Raw genomic sequence first — 13,910 nt, 5'->3', positions numbered from 1 at the left:
AATACAATGTGTCTCCAAAATAAACATTTAAAGCCCAATTTTACATTTTCTGAATTTGTCCTTAACTTTTATTTACAATTCTTTTAATTTGGTAAGATATCACCAAAGAGATAATGGAAATATTTGGAATAGAAGTTTACCTGAGTAAAATCCCAGATGAATCTACAGTATGTCACAAGGTGAATATTTAAAATACTTTGGCTGCTTGCAGCAAAGAGGGTGCAGGAAACTCAACCCAAGAATGACTGGACTGCAATTGTCAATATCAAGGTGTCAAGTGAAGTAAATCATGACTAAACCATTTACTGGTTTAAGCAGGATTAAAATAGCTTTTAGATCCATTTTCAGGCCAACCTGTACATACATATGCTTTAATGTTTTTAGGCATGGAAAACACTAAATTAAACTTTTCAGATTTTTCATCAAAAACTGTCCCTACAGCTCTGAAAATGTAATCACTCATCCCCTCAAGAATATGTAACAACAAAGAACTTTCTGATACTGATTAACTTTTTTGCTGATATCATTCAACTAAATCGCCACATAACAATAATAACAAAAAGAGCTTAGTTAAGCACATTTATCCACACCAAGAGAAACACTGCCATTTCCGAATGGCATTAACATTGGTGCCACAGGAAATAGCTTGTCAGCAGAATTTGCATCTCCTCCCTACTCTTTTCGCAGTTAATTCTCAAAAAGGCTCAGGGCACTTCAGACCAGCAGGAAGGCTGTAAGTCATCCTTGGTTGGAAATGTTAGTTATACTTGTTCAGTAATAAAATGTGTAGCCTTGTAGCCTCAAAGTGGTTATGTAAAGCCAACATTTTATCATCACATGGTATCATGGGAGAATATTACAGCTGTTTTAAATGATTTGTAACCACTAATGGGCAGAAAAACTCTCACACAAATGGCAGCTTCCTATCGGGAGCAACTTCGGTTCGGTGTCTTGCTCAAGGACACTTCGACATTTGGACTGGAGGAGCCAGGGATCAAACCCCCAATCAAACCGATCAACGGATAACCCGCTATACCTCCTGTGCCAGACGCTCATTCACTCGGGCTTTCTGTACAAAAAACGGAAATGGCTCCCTAAATTTAGCCCCTTTCAGGCATGCATCACTTTAAGTTAATATAATGGCAATCTAATGTGTCGGTCTCATGTCTAATAAGCCCCTGGTAACATTTTTCTTTCAATACGGCACAAGTCTGAATCGAATGCCTTCAGATTAATGGAAAGGCTGCAGCAGCAAAAGATAAAACTTGCACAGAAGACCAAATGCACATAAAGTCCCCTCCAAAAGTATTGGAACGGTAAGGCAAATTCCTTTGATTTTGTTATTCACTGAAGACATTTGGGTTTAAGATCAAAAGATGAGTATGAGACAGGAATTCAGAATTTCACCTCTCATTTCGTGGTATTCACATCTAGATGTGTTAAACAACTCAGGACATATCACCCTTTGTTTGAACCCACCCATTTTTCAAGTGAGAAAAACTATTGGAACATGTGACTGACAGATGTTTCTTGTTGCCCAGGTGTTGCCTTTTAGGTTGATTGTCCAAACATTAAATAGCTCCGCATGACTAGTCTAAGTTTTCATCCTTGGTTCAAACCTATAAAGACTGCATTTCCTGTTAAAGAGGATAACATGAAGACATGAAGACCAGAGAGCTGTCTATGGGAGAAAAGCAAGCCACTGTCAAGCTGAGAAAAGAAGGAAAATCGACCAGAGCCATTGGACAAACATTGGGCATAGCAAGCACAACAATTTGGAAAGTCCTGAAAAAGAAAGAAACTGGTGTACTGAGCAACAGACGTTGAACAGGTCGGCCAAGGAAAACAACAGTAGTTGATCCCAGAAATATCGTGAGAGCTGTGAAGAAAACCCCCAAAACATCATTAAGTGACATCACCAATGACCTCCACAGTGCAGGGGTGAAGGTATCAAAATCCATTGTTGGAAGAAGACTCAGAGAGCAGAAATAGAGAGGCCACACCACAAGATGCAAACCACTCATCAGCAGTAAGAATCCCAATACAGCATGCATTTAACCTCCTTAAGAGGAGACTGAAGGGAGAAACACCCCGAAACAAACAAGAACTGAAAGAAGCTGAGGTAAAAGCCTTGAATAGCATCACAAATGAAGAATGCAACAGTTTGGTCGATGGGTCGCAGGCTTGAGGCAGTTATTGCAAGCAAGGGTTATGCCACCAAATATTAAATGTTATTTACTTTATTTAAGATTATTTGTTCCATCTCTTTTGCTCACCTAAGAATGCTGTGGTCTAATAAAAACGGTGATATGTCCTAAGTTGTTTAACACATCTATATGTGAATACCAGGAAATAAAAGCTGAAATTCTGAACTCTTGTCTCATACTCATCTTTTGATCTTAAACCCAAATGTCTTCAGTGAACAACAAAAACAAAGGAATTTGCCTTACCGTTCCAATACTTTTGGAGGGGACTGTATAATCTCCTTCTACGATCACTGTAATAAATATAACTTAGCTTATGCACAAAGAAAATCACATCAGTTGAATAAACACTGACAAAGAGCCAATTTGAAGGTGTTGATGAGATTATTCTCAGATCAGATCAGTGTATATAACCTTGGTTAAAAGGAGGTTTAAAAAACTCAAAGTTAAAAACTAAAAAGCTGAGGGGCATTTCTCAGTGGGTTTGACACTACATACGGACTGTTTCGACTTTACAAAGTTTCGATTGATCTGCGGAAACAAAAATCTTGTTCCTCTGACTCCACCTAGCATTTTATGTTCAATTGTTGCTTACTGCAGCTTTAATCCCAAACACATCACTGAAGCTCAAGTCTGAGCTTTAATCAAACAACTTCAAAAAGCTTGACAGTTAATTCCTGAACTTGGAAACAGCCGTTGACAAATCAATCTTAACTTAAGGTCCGCCTACTTGCTTGCTCTGGAGCGTTGGGCCGTATCATAAGGTCTTCATCAGCAGATTCGTCATTCTGAGAACCTCCAGGACCTCTCATCCAAAGTTTTAACATCTACAGATTAGGGCTGGGCGATATGGCAAAAAATTTTATCGCGATAAAAGATTTCATACCATTCAACGGTTAGTTGTGGTTTTAAACTGTTCTTTATGGTCAGAACATGACAAACACTTAACACAAAATAGTGGATCACTTAAAAAGTCTGAGGAAGAACATTCAAAACAATTACGATAAAATCTTTTTTAAATCACATGCTTGAGTAAAATCAGAGACATTTTAGAGGAGACACGGCACTCAATCATTTCCTCAATACAACTCTATGGGGAAAGCCCATAACGGCAAAGATGGTAGTTATCCCGCCCCTCCCGCTAGAAAGCCAATCGTCTGCTTTTAACAGCCAAAGCGGAAATCATATTTCAGCCAATCATTTGGTGTCCCCGACATAAGGGTCTGTTTTACTTCTACTGCGCATGCGCGGAAGTGGTGACAAATGCGTAGTAGGTTAACCAGTCGTGCAAAGTGGTCAACTTTTTCAGCTATTTTATCAGATATTAATGCTGATTCTATTCATGTAATTTTTATGTCCTGGTGACCAGTAAAAATACAGTTCTGGCTCTCTCCCCATTCATTTAGATAGGAGCCTGGTCTTGTTAGCCCGAAATAGCTGCCCAGTGGCGTTGCCAAGATGGAGGCAGAGTGGCATGACTTGCCTAGAAGGACTTTGGTTAAAATTAAGTAAAATCTTTTTTCAGTCCCTTTTTCCTCAACAAAATAAATATGTTAATAGAAAAAATAAGTGCTAATTTGTTCAGGATTCAAATGAATTACATCAAACATTTGACGATATATTGAACCTTTGTTACATTGTTAGAGGAAAATTATATTGCGATAATTATCATTATTGATTTATTGCCCAGCTCTACTACAGATCATAATCATAAAGACAGCGTGATGCAACTGCAAGCCCAGGACAAATTTAGTAAGTGGACCTTGAATTGAGATTATTGTCAGCTCCTTGTAAAAAACATTTATTTTGCTGCTATCAGCAAAACAACCAACTACAGTTAAGACAGCAAAGACAAATCCAAGTCATCTAAAAAGAAATAATTTCTAAAAAAGGGCAGCCAAAAACTAACGAGACTTCAAGAAAAGAAATAAATACCAACAATCAAACCTATCACCCTAAGTTTTCTTCCTCCTCTGTGCCACAGACACACCCACCAAGCTGCATTACCCCAACTCACAGCTCTGATCAAAGCAGCGGTGAGCCCATCTGCAAAGTAATGATTCATCCCTCGCAATGTACTCCCCACCCTGCTGACTGCTTACGAAGACATACATTTAGAATCTACACATGAAGCAATCCTCGCACATCCAGCCTCTTATTGTACAACGTGATATCTGAAAGGGAGAATGAGAGCCCTCTGAATGTTTTTATGTATTCTGTGACCTGAATGCAAATGTTGGAATACCTACATGCACAAACACTCAAGAGTTTCTGTTTCCACCATCATCACCCTGTAAACCAGCTTTCAAACAGCATCCACAACCAAAAAGCCTCCGATCTGCTTCAAGAACAATGAAAACTAACTTCAACCTGAATTATCACACAAAGCTTGACCAGGTTAATGGCATTCAAAACACACACATGCTTCAGGTCCTGTTTTGTACACGGCATTACATTACAGTCACAGCAGGTGAATCATGCATGAATGCATGAATCTTGTCTGACACACAACCATCTTTGTAGACTCAGCAAGGATATTATCCAATCACTACATGCATTTCAAACATATTTTGAGTGTGTGTATATGAATGTAAGTGTGTAATCGTGCAAAAAAGACTTTAGCAACATGGTTGTTTGTCTGGAAGCCTTGAGGCTGTGTAATTAAGAGTCAACCTATTAATCCCAAAATAGACTCAAGTGAAGATCTTCTAGTGCAGCACTAAAATTAAATAAAACAGATTCATAGAGTGTTCATACATCACAATGTAAGTGTATGTGCTGCATTTCCATTGTTGTGGGGACAACTTTGACTGTTAAGATTTGGTTTTTAGTTAGGAATAGTTAAGAATTATATTGAGTTTAGCATTTGGGTTAGATATGTAGGCTAGATTGTTAAATCTAGTTTATTACAACTTCAGTTTCATTTGCATAGTTGTGGCTATTTATCAGTTATGATAACATTGTTCCCACCAAATTGCTGAGATCTGGGAACACAGCAACATTGCTGCAATGAAGCAGAAAATCAGACCAGTTGTAAACAGACCAGAATATCTTAATCACAGCCTGCTTTGTGCATAAATCTGAAAAATGCTAGAAATCTCTTACTTCACAGGAAAAACGGTGCTGACGCAACTATGGCAAGTAGGTTGTTGTTGGTCTGAAAACTTTGAGGATTGTTGAATAACCCATCTGATCGTCTGAGTGTTTGGGTTCGTTGCACCATTGGACTTACGGTGAAGACCCCCTCAGAGCCAACATTGCCTTCACAACTTTGCACTCGCCGCTGATAAGTCAACGCTTGCAAGCATGCAAGTCGCTTGCTCATTAGCAAAGATAAGTGTAAACAAGCGTCATTTTTCTGAGATTTTACATAATTTTGTGCCAAAAAGTCGTTCCGGTTTTTTTTGTGTCCGAAATTTTAAAGGCAAAAGAAGAGAGATCTCATAATCTATGAAAATGATCTTCTCCACAGAAACAAAGAATATAAATATATAAGCCAAATATATACATAAATGCAAATTTTGCGGTACAGGTTTTATTTTCTTCCTATTTCCTTAAACAAAAAAAAAATACTTGTAACAATAATCACTTTTTAAACAACCGCCCCGCCCCCCATTTGTTTATGGTTTTCATCTATTTTACCGTTTAAATAATTACCATAGACTATTTACTCAGACTCATTTGCATGAAGTCAACATTTAAAAATTTTGACCCCTCCCTGGTCCTGTATTACCTGCTGTCCCACAAGGCTTAGAGAGGCGACCTACTCACTTTCCATGAAAAAACACACCGCGTTCAGTGGGTCCTGCACTGTCACAATGTTTCTGCATTCCTGCAATTAACTTGGCAAGTACAATGTTGTCATTATTACCAACATAAACTGAAAAAAAAAAAATTTGAAAACCTTCAAAAATGGATCCATGTTAAGGTCAGTTCTTGGGATTAACGAAGGCATTATTTCCTCACAAGTATAGTATGTATATGAGAGTGTATAGAAAAAAAAACAACACAAACACACACAGCACCTACACAGCATAACGGCACTTCACACTGACACATGGCCACCCACACTGTGGCAGAATAAGCTCCACTCAGGTCCTTTTCCCACCACGACACCGCCTGGCAAACGCACACAATGTCTTTCTCCGCATGACAAATGTTGGAACTGAAGACTGTTATTACTCCAACAGCCTCTTCTCCTTCAAATTTTTCTATATATAAATGCTGACTTCAAGATATTACCATTTGTAAATTCTTCTCTCCTTCCTCTAATAGGTTTTTATTAAAAGGCTGATACAAGTTATTTTGAACCAGCTGCAACAAAGGGTCTAAGTGTCTGACCTTTTTATCTAGCTGTTTTCTAAATTCCACTTCAACATTTCAAACTTCAAGTGTCCAACTTTAGTAAAAATGTAATATATCTTCATTAAGGTATTGCATGTGGCAGAAAAAATGGTCATGAGGGCAGGGACTAATGGAAAACTGAATTGTGATGTATGTTTTCTCACTTTAAAACAGGTCAAATCTACGAACAAATGTAAACAAAAGATGTTAAACCCTTCTTTCCCTACTAAACTGAGTTACAGGTCTTAAGACATCTATCATTTGAATTATTAATACTTTCTGTTAAAGGTTTGTTTACATCAATTTTGATTGTAAATAGGGCTTTATTTTCATTTTGTTAACCTGAGAAACACAAGTGTTTATTTTAATATTGGAAGTTAAACTCTTCAATATTGTATATTACAATGTCTGTGATTTATCTAAATAAGTAACTTATTTAGATATTGCTTAAAGTAACTAAGCAATATCTAAATTACTGAAAGTTAATTTATGAATCTGGAGTAAAACTGTGATTGACTTAGCAAATTATCGCCCGTTAAATAGTCTCAAAGGGCAATGTAACGTTAAAACAGTGAACAGAAAAGAAATGTTTCTAAAAAGAAAGCCGATTGAAACCTGCTCCAGCTGCCACAGTTCCATTTACAGTTTATTACAAACTATTTTGCAAAATATAGTTAATGTTGCTGACTAGAGCTGCAACAATTAATCGATTAGTTGTGACTATTAAATTAATCGGCAACTATTTTGATAATCGATGAGTAATTTTTTAAGAAAACCAGCCTCATACAACAGAAAATACATACAATATAATAAACATGAAACCAGGAATCATCTTAATCATGTACAGTTAAATCATAAAACTTTTCAGGTACATCACGTGATGATTAGTCACATCCTACCTACGTACTGCATTTAGAACAACCGGCATGAAGCAGAATATGATTAGTAAACTCTCTGGCTGCCTTCAAAAGATAAAAAAGACTGAATTTCATAAATTTACATTTAAATGACACCAGGGGTGTCATCAGGGTTTGTGTGCGCACAAGAAACATTTAATCCGATCTGGTTGTGTACTAAAAAGGAGGCTTTCCAGTTTTGGGCTACATTTTCAGGATGTTTTAGTCAGTGCTCAGTATCTGTGTCTACATTCACTTGAGCTGGGGGCCATGGTGCTCGCTCGGGTCAATGAACCTGTGTCAGAATGAAAGGAATTTCTCCTTGAAAGCGACACCTTTGCCTTTAGGCACTTTGAAATTGAAACATGACCGGTATCATCACCCCAGAGAACACACCGATTCTGTAATACCCTTCTTGGTAGCAACTTAAACTTATAAATCAGCACAATCCTGCTCATAACACCCCGACCATTATATACAGTGATTTGTTTACATGTGTTTTTTAAGTGTTTGTGTGTGCAGAGGTGACAGACAACAAATCCCAGATTAACATCAAACACAATTTAGATTTCTTTTGATCAATACCACCTCACTTTTACCTCCTTCAAATGAACATGTCTTTTTTTCCCCCCCTCAGGATGAATCTTACATCCAGGTATTCTTGAGGGTGCATATCAAGATGCAGTTCAGTGCATCATCTGCCTGCCAGTTTAATGGGAGAGCAGGGAGCAACCGTTCTCTCTCTCCACCTCCGCCTCCTTACCCCACCCCTCTCACACATACACTGGCTTCCAGCCCAGATCATGCACACTACAGTCTCAGCTTCTCTGCAGCACCGCTACAGCAACAATGGAGCGCTATAAGTTGGTTATTTTTGTGTGCACATTGATACAACAAAGAACTACTTTCAGTACGTGTACAGGAGTTACAGGAAATCCTTGAGAAAAGACTCTGTTCCTCTAAAATAAAAACACAACCAGATGTTTCATACGTTGTTCGCAACAAGTGTTGGCTTGAGCAATATTTTTTAAATCAAAAACTCACTCTCTTCGCCTAAAACTCCTCTTAGTATTTGGTGGCATCTGAGTTGAGTAAATCGGACAGGACAGGACAGAGTGAACCCATGAATGCTGCATGAAGTACGGTCACAATAATGCACTGCTGCAATCTCCGCAGTTGTTGATGAGATTTTCTTTATTATAAGGGCGGCTGCAGGGCTTCATGAGCAAGAGAATATCAGACAACCGCAGGATACGGGCGCAATCTCTGTCTGAAGCAATAAAATATAAAGCAATAAGGGTAATATCAACGAACCACAGCAACCCGTAACAAGCTAGTGCACACACATACATATGCACTCAGTATACACAGGAATATATTTGAATCCAACAACCCTACAATGAATCCTAGCTTATGAATCTTATAACTGGGGCATCAACGATTAGTCAGAAAAATTTACAAAAATCCTATTTTGACAAGTTGATTGTTTCCATAATTTTTGTGCAAAAATGCTGAACACTCTAGTTCTAGCTTTTCATTTGAAAGGATTTGCTGCTTTCCTTTGACTTATGTGACACTTGAACAAGACTCCATCTTCAGCTTTCGGAAATCATGATGGGCAGTTGTTGATTCTACTCTGTCGTAGTTTTTTGATGCTGTAGTCAACTGTTGTACTTTGAGCCCAAATGATACTGGATTTTTGAGGCCTATACTTAAGTCAATATTTGAGAATTTAAAAAATAAAAATATTGTTTAAGATACAATAATACTACATTTTATTTGATGGCACCTTTCATGGCACTCAAGGTCACCTGATTGAAAAACATTCAAGCATAAAATAAAATAATAAAAATATGGCATCATAAGAAAAACATAACATTTAATTTTAAAAACATATTGGCCCAAATATTGGCCAACATATCAGTGCAGACTACTTATCAGTCTAGCTCTAGTTGTAATGGATTAGAGCTGAAACCATGGTCAAATAGTCAATGGGTCCACTGACAGAGAATCTATCATATTTCAAGTAGACGTCAAATATTATCTGATAAGATCTCCTGCCTTTACTGGTTTTACATTATAGTAAATTAAATAGCTTTGGGATTTTGAAGTAGTCACACAAAACATAATTAGAATATTAGAACAGATCAATCAATAATGTAAATAATCTTTAGTTGTAGCCATATATGGGAGTGCATAACACTGATGCACACCCTATGTCACTACATGAGGAACCATAATATTAGAAAAGGTTAAAGTTACACAACTATAGGGGTGCAACTAACCAATTTTTTCACATATAATTTATCGGTCAATAATTTACCAGATTTGTTGCTAAATCATTTCCCAAGTCCCAAGGGGGACATTTAAAGTTTGCTTGTTTTGTCAGTTTAAACCCCAAAGATAGTTAGCTTATTATAAAGGAATTAGAAAAGTAGCGAATATGCACACTTAAGTCGAAACAGTTACTTAACTGGTAATAGATTCATTCATCATTTCAGCTCTAAATACACCACCACCACTAAATCCAGCCTCAAAAACTACTGTAGATTTCACAGGAGGCATGAAACATGGCACAACCTCAACCAAAAGTGACTATTATAAACATAAATAAGATTTAATTTAATGCAGGACTATATTAAACGGTATCTCTGTCAATTCTATAATGTGATTTTGCAGTTTGTGTTTATTTACCCTATAATAGTCAGCAAAATAGTTAATTCGCAGGCCTATAAGCATGAGTGCAGCGTTTGAATTTTACCCCCTCCTCCTCCTCCCGGTGACGTGGTGGTAAAAGTGCAACGTGGATGGGGCAAATAACAACACGAAGCCATCTGACACCTGAATCGAAAGTGAAACGCCCCCCTCTCCTCGGTCCATCTAACTCCATCCGTGTTCTTACCTGTACTGCCAGCCTTGGATCAGGTTGGTGTATTTGCTCAGCACTCCTTCCAGCTGCCTCTTGCGCGCCTGCTGCTGCTGCAGATTCATGCTGTTCCCAAGAACAGCTCCCCGGCTGCCTCCCGCTCCAGCCGGGCCGCCCAGGGAACCGGAGCCGGGGCTATAAGACCCGGTCCTCCCGGGCTTCCTTGACGATGAGTTCCCGCGGTCCGACGAGGAAGAGTTGGTTTTGTTGGTCCCGGGATGCGGACTGCAGAGCGTCTTGTCCATCCTGGCGACGGGACGGCGGAAAGCAAGAGGAGGAGGAGGAAGAGGAGAAAAAGAGGGGAGGAGGGGACGGGGATGGACCAGCAGCGGCGGCAGGGAAGATTTCACCAGGGCATAAGTGGCAAACAGCGCGATGTGTGTCTGCTGAATTAAAGCGGAGGCAGTAAATATGCATTGACTGCGCTACGCCGGTGGTTTAAGCGTCCCTCGGTGCGTGAAGAAGCTGACATATTCCTCGGTGGCGTTAGTGTCCTGCTCGCTCCTCTGCAGTGCGCGGCTGTATGGCACTGTGGGTCTCCTCCAGCGTTTTCCTGGTAGGAAGGGAGAGCAGCGCGCAGACACGCCCACTCCACTCTGGACCACCCCCGGATATTACAATGCAATGCTTACAATACACATCATCATACCAAATCATACCCCCCCCCCTCACACACACACACACCACCACCAAGAAAAAATAAAAAACAATTCCTGCAAACGCCAGCAGGAAAAGCCCGAGATGACTCATGAGGCTGATACACATACAGACTTTCTTTCAAACTAAAGGGCGTAGGTTTGGTGTTACAATTGGGGCCATAATGTTATGATAAAGGCAATGCAACACATTTACAGGGCTGCAACTGACACTTATTTTCACATGTCATTCATCTGTCGATTATTTTTTCGATTTACTGCTAAATCATTTCCCAAAGCCCAAGTGGGATGTCTCCAGATTGCTTTTTTTTTGTGTGACCAGCAGTCAGAAACCCCAAATATTCAGTTTACTACTAGGCTACACAAGTCAGATGTTTTTCTATACCTCCGCCCCCAACTAGAAAAAGCTGTAAATTGGCTATCTGAATGCTTTTAAGGTGGAGACAACAAACTCTACCACAACCCATGTAATTCAAACATATAAGAGACAGTGGTTGGAAACACACTACTGGTACCACGATACTTTGTTCTTCCAACGAAATAAATCCGGGAATAAATAAATGAGACAATATATAAACAAATATAAATACATAAATTAGTCAATATAGTTTAAGAAATAAATGTGTTTTTACTTATGAAATAAAAGCTCCCTTAAATAAATAGAAGTCCTTTGAAAAATGTCCATTTTAAATATTTGCTGTTAGGTAGGTTTTATTAAATTTTCATGAGGGAGGACCGCTCATACACATAATACCGCGCCCCTTTCTGGCCCCTCATTTAGATAAATACTAGCTCCACCTGACTGCAGGACCTGAAAACCATTTAAGCAAACAGGGACGTGCACAGGAATTTTGAAGGGCAGTTGCTCTGACCTGAAAAAAGCCCCCCCCCCCAAAAAAAAACAAGCAAAAAAACATGGGCTGAGAAAAAAACATTTTTTTATTAAAAAATATACAAAAAGTAAAAACACTTAAATACAGCACTCAATAACCTAAACTACTATTAATAACAAAACAGAAAAACATGACTCGAGTCATGAAAATACCTACATCAATATCCTATCAACTCACTGATAGGTTGCTCCACATTTGGATAATAAACATGCAAAGCTTCAGAGGAGAAGCCGCCTATTAGGGGCCATTTCAACAAAAATCTTCAGAACTTCTTCCTTGTCAATTCCTATGTCCTTCTCTATCGCCAGCAGGAGGAGGTCAGACAGCCTCTCTTGACCACACTGATTTCTGAGCCTTGATTTGACCAGCTTCAACTTTGAAAAGGAACGTTCTACCGTTGCAGTGGACACGGGTAAAGTGGCATATATTTTGATTAGTTTGAATAGTGTGGGGAATATGACGTTAGCATTGTTTTCCTTGAATACTTCGAGCATAGACTTGACTGTCCTCTTGGGACACTTGTAAGATGCATGGAAGACTCTCAGCTCTGTTTGAAGGTTGGTCTCTTCCCCCTGAAGTCCATAAAACTCACATAGTGAATGTGCTGTATCAACACCTTGGCCAATTTCCTTCCACTGCTCTGGGTCAGTGAGTCTCTGCAGTGACATCACAATGTCCCGAGTCTTCCCTTCCCCATAAAATCTTCTCTCAAGCTCCTGTCTCATTCTGTCCAGAAAAGTATAGTATGTCCTTCCCCTGTAATATTCCTCCAAGGTCTGGACTGCATCATCCTCTCTTGCTGATTTGGAAGTGTATTTCAGCTTTGCGGGTACTTTTCTTTGTCTACCTGGAATATTTGTGGGAATGCTTATGTCATTTTCCTCAGCAATTGTTGTGGCAGTGTTGTATATTTGTGAGAATTGGCTGTCTCTCCTCAGTTCCACTACTCGCTTCAAGACACCATCCAACACAGAATAAGCAGCAGCCAAGTCCAGGTCATCCTGCTGGAGTACTTTTGAGGCAACTGATGTCTCCATGAACACTGGCGTTGCTATTTCAAGACACAGCAAAAATTCAAAATCTATGCTGCTCAACAGCATTTTAGCTTCTCCTGCAGCCAGATCGGGGGGGTCACACTCTCTCAGATTTCTCAAGTACTGTAGGGCAGCAGGGAGGACCTTTCTTATTGTCTTTAAAGCATCTTCCCTGCAGCTCCACCGGGTGTCTGAAAGCCTCTGTAGTTCAAGGACATGTTGGTCTGGATTCATGGCTTTTTGAGTTTCCACAAATGCAGCATGGCGCTTTGTAGAGTTGGAAATGAATGTGTACAGCCTCTCAACGACTGTGAAGAAATCCACAAAGTGCTTGTTGGATTTTGCACTCTCAACTAAAACGAGATTTAAACAATGTGCATGGCAGTGCACATATAACGCTCTCTCATTTTGTCTCTGAATCCGGGACTGGAGCCCATTGTAGCGTCCACTCATATTGGCAGCTCCATCATATCCCTGTCCACAGACATCTTGAATGTTGAAGTTGTTTTGCTCCAGTAGCTTCATCACTACATTCTCCAGTGCCTCTGCCGTTGTTGATGCCACATCACATATTTGTACAAAGCGTTCCTTTATAGTCATGTTGTGGACATATCGCACAGCAAAGGATACCTGCTCAATATGCGACACATCAGTGGTCTCGTCTAGCAAAATAGAAAATTGTGATGCTTCTGTCACTTCCTTCTGTATGATTCGTTTCACATAAAGACTAAGTGCTTTTATGAGGTCGTTTTGTGTCCTATTGGACAGGAGAGACACCTGGCACCTTTGGTTTGATGCTTGTTTTTCCTTGACTGCATCAAGATGAAGCCCGAGTACGCTGTCATATTGGCCAAGCAAATCCACCAGGTTCAGAAAATTTCCTCTATTTGAACTTGACAAGCCTTCTTCATTTCCCCTAAAGGCCAAAGCTTGTTTTGCCAGATATAATGTGATGTC

The 13,910-nt window shown here is 39.4% G+C and overlaps 1 protein-coding gene across 2 annotated transcripts in view; it reads right to left on the bottom strand.

Moving 5' to 3' along the window:
• LOC123983249 (cilia- and flagella-associated protein 251-like) overlaps window positions 1-13,910 on the bottom strand; it is a 28,371-nt gene that overhangs the window by 12,497 nt on the left and 1,964 nt on the right. The gene's annotated exons all lie outside the window — the stretch shown is intronic.

The sequence above is a fragment of the Micropterus dolomieu genome, linkage group LG14 (assembly GCF_021292245.1).
Source record: "Micropterus dolomieu isolate WLL.071019.BEF.003 ecotype Adirondacks linkage group LG14, ASM2129224v1, whole genome shotgun sequence".
NCBI lineage: Eukaryota > Metazoa > Chordata > Actinopteri > Centrarchiformes > Centrarchidae > Micropterus > Micropterus dolomieu.
This window is presented reverse-complemented; position numbering and strand designations above follow the sequence as displayed.